A 4,164-nucleotide genomic window follows, 5' to 3' on the forward strand; every position below is an offset into this window, starting at 1 on the left:
GGTCAGTCCACTAGGCCTAGGGAAGATACTTATGTCTGTAGTCATAGATTTTGTATAAAAAATTAGCAACCATACTGGGGAATGATGTATTCCCTTGGTGGTTTATTTATCCATTTTGTTTGTCTTACCTCTTTTCTGGACCTTTAATATCTTATCCAATCAAGAACAGACCTAGGAAGACCTTTCATTGAGTCTCAATTGCAATCCTTGTGCCAGAACTTTGCATCCCTAGACCAACACACCCTCTGGTCCTATGAAAAAGTGTTATAGCTCAGCCAAACCTTCTTTGTGCCTGCGTTGCATACCATTGGTCCCTTCTTTGTACCGGCGTTGGCCCCTGTTCATGCACACGTTTGTCTTTGACTTGATTTTATCCTTGATTCCAGTTGCTCTTCCTTGTGTTTTTTAGTGTCTTGTGGTCCCTTTGAAGCCTCCATTTGGTTTTCTTTTGTTTTAATACCTTTGGTAAGGATTTGTTTGAAGATTTTCCTTTGTTCTTATCATTAGGTTGTTTGAAAATTGATTTTGTTTGATCATTGAGTGCTTAGATGAATTGGCATTCTAGTCATCATTCTAAAAAGCTTGTTTGAATCAGTGATTAGACTTTGCATCTTAGTTTTCTTCATTTTTGAAAATTAAGTGACTTGAAAAGAAAAATATTTGCATTGGAATTTAGGGTTTTGTGTGTGCATTGAAATTGGAACAGTTGCATTGAAAATGGAATTGCATTTTGCATATTGTTTGCTACATACTCTTTGTCTCTTCCCTTCCTTAAATAGATTTTCATTGAATGAGAAATATTCCATTTCCTCATGCTAGGTTGCATTTTACAATTTTCAAGTGACATTCACGGTGAGCCCCAAAACTGAAACTTAATTGAAGATAAATAGTAAAATTTATTTAATCAACCTAAGGAGCATTTGTAACATTAACGCAAACATTTAGAGGTCTGGGCTAGAGATGTGTTCCGACGTCGTTAAACATAAAAGCTATAATTTTTTGCCAACGTTGTATCTTGGGGGTGGATCATTCTCCAGGTACCTTAGGGTATATTGGACGATGCTCCACGCACGTAAATTATATGGGAACGCTCTCATCGAGCGGTTATGCATTAGACAACACTACTACGGACTGTAGTCCCATGTACCATCGAGTATATTTTGGGAGTCCCCTATGGGTTGCTATCCTCGCCATAGGTAAATGTAACAACCCTAGTTAAAAAATCCATGTAAAGCTATATAAGACCATGGTCATGGGACATGTATTCCAAGATAAATGGTGGGAAAAACATCCTAGTGGAGTGTCACTTCGATTTATAATGACTAAGGAAAATGACAAAGGCAATGGAAAAGGATTTGGAAAGGCAAAATGACATTTATTGGCATTTTATTTATGAAAATAATGGAAATTAGGAGAAAATGGAGGTGAAAGGTCATAGGTTGCATGTGAGGAGGAAATTTAAGGATAGGGGCCTCATTGATGAAAAGGCTTTTGAGGATTAGTTGGGAGGCTTTTGTCTTGACTTTTGTCAGTTCAGTTTTGGAGCTCTCTCTCTATTCTCTCTCTCATACTCTTGGACACTTAGAGTTTTCTTGGAGAACTCTTGGAAGAGTGTGGCATACTTGGATTTTTGGAGCAAGAAGGAAAAGGAAAATCAGGAAAGCGCAAGAGGACATCAGGATCAGCAGCTACAACGAGTTTTTCTTGCATGTACTGAGTCTCATGTATGTTTTCCTCACTAGTTTTGGCATGCATAGGATATGCATGTGGTTTATTGGTCATGATTTTTCACTGACATGGAGGATTGCCTGGATTGATAGTGGATTTTCCTAGCTGTTTTACGGGGTTTATGATTGCAGACAAAAGTATCTCCCCTGGGCTAGTGTCTAACCTAGAACAATAGAGAGACAAGGAACATAATGCTTTTCCTTAAAGTAAATAGATGACAGAGTGAGGTATACCTAGAATCCTTTGCACACTTCGCTCCTTCTTTAGATTGGAAGCTCGAATTCTAGCTTCGAATGCCAAAATTAGAACCTACACAGTGATATAACACAAGCCAAGAAATTACGCGATCTATGCAGTATCATCTAAGTACTTCATTCAATAGATCAACATGGTATTGAAATAAGTGAAATAACAACATCACATATAGGAAAACAACAAATTATTTTCATTAATATAAATGGAATGAGATTACAACCATAAGTAATAGTTGATCTTGTAGAAGAGCTCCTCCAAGTTGTTGACTTGTCCTTTCCTTGTCACAATATGCACCTCCAATCACCCTAAATGCATGAGATGATGACTACTCACTACAACAGCGTAAGGGCGGAATCACTCTCTGAAAGGAAAACCAAAATAACCAGGTGCTTGTGGAATGAGGTAAATATATAGGAAGGAGAGGTAGTTCATGAATTCTTACCCATTTACCAATCTAGGCTTGAGATCCACCTTTGATGGAGGGATATGATTAAAGGATTAGTGGTGAAAACTCCAATGTATGGAAGGATAGGATTTGAAAGTTTTATCCAAGGTAAGTAGTTGAAACAACTTCTGGAAACTCCTAGAAGGGGAAGCTTTTGGAATCCCGATCATTCTTTTGGATTTCTAGAACCAACATAGGTAAAAAGGGGAGAAACCTGCTGGTGACCAACGCAGGCCATAATGGAGCAACTTGTAGGTCAACACACCTCAGTAGGCTTACAGGGAGTGTTGGTCCTCTAACTAGCTCAAATAGATAAATTTAGGGTTGAAATTTTGGGGGATGAAGGGAACATGCTTAGGGCTTTGTTCAATATGGTGACAAGGGGGAGTAGGATGTTGATTGATCCCATTAGGAGGCTTACTGATCGGATGTGACAAAATGGCCTATAAGAGAATGCCCCCTAAAGTGCAAAGTTAGAGATGATGACTGATGACTGAAGAGCTTTACCTTGTGACAAGTCGGGATCAAGGACAACCAATGAGCTTCATTTATTACATTGCTGAGGGAGGCATACCCATACTTAGCTCATAAGCTAACATAACATGTACAATGATCAAAAGGCACGCCCATGGATGCAACTGGTGGACCCATGACTGGTTGAATGTCTGTATGATCATGACCATCATACATTGTGATCTTTGTATAAATCCTGAAAGATGGATGAAACTAGATATGGGGTCTTCTATCTCATTCACACGACCAACCAATGTACGTGTCTAACCATGTGAATCAACGAGCTGAAGTCGAACATGGCAGACACCATCTAATTACCGTCCAATGATGTAAGTTGTAACAGACGCGAGAAAAACCATCGATGATGTTAATGGCTCTCAAGGTACTTGTTGTGGCCACCAACAACCCCCCTCCTTATTTAGTATTAGCAATAACGCTATGTAAGTGGGGACCCTTAGTCAAAAAATTCAAAAAATCAATTAGTGCTCATGTATGTTACTCCTTAAGGAACATCGCATCGCGCAAAGAATGATAGGGTATTTTCTTATGAGTCAAAATGGTAAAATGCGAGATTGCGACGCGAACTCCATCGCATCGCATGCATTAAGAAACACTCACGTTGGAAAACCTTAAAAATCGCCGATATGCGATATCGCATATCGCATCTCGCAAAATTGCATAGAAGACACATAACGATTAAGCGATATTGCGATCTGCGATCTTGCGATACTGCGATCTGCGATCTTGCGATAGCACGATCAAGCAACCTTGCGATAGCACAGCACGATGAAATTGCGGTAATGTGATACAGCGAAATGCGATACTGCGATGCAGATCGCAGAAACATTCCATTGCAGATTTTCCTGGCTCAATATTCAAGAAAAAGTTTTCCATAAACCAAGAACTAGTTACGCGCTTTAATGATAATTAATGTATTATATGCCAGTTGTTAATAAAATATGGTTTTGTGTTGTTCGAAGAGCCAGTTCACATCAGGTGGCGTGTTTTTGAATATCCATAGCATTTAAAGGTTTCATGTTGTTATTTATTATCATTACTCTCCCCTCACTTGTGAACTGTAGGAACGAAAAACAAAAGTTACACAAAGCAATGTGCAGGAAGCTATGAGGAAAAAGGGTAGAGCTCCAATATTCAAAGACAGAGAAAAGACGCCCTCATAAACAGATACCACATGCAACAGAGATTATTACTGGGCATACGCA

This window comes from Pinus tabuliformis, chromosome 6 (genome assembly GCF_031772625.1).
Source record: "Pinus tabuliformis cultivar Carrire ecotype Pingquan chromosome 6, CPIR1, whole genome shotgun sequence".
NCBI classification, from domain to species: domain Eukaryota; kingdom Viridiplantae; phylum Streptophyta; class Pinopsida; order Pinales; family Pinaceae; genus Pinus; species Pinus tabuliformis.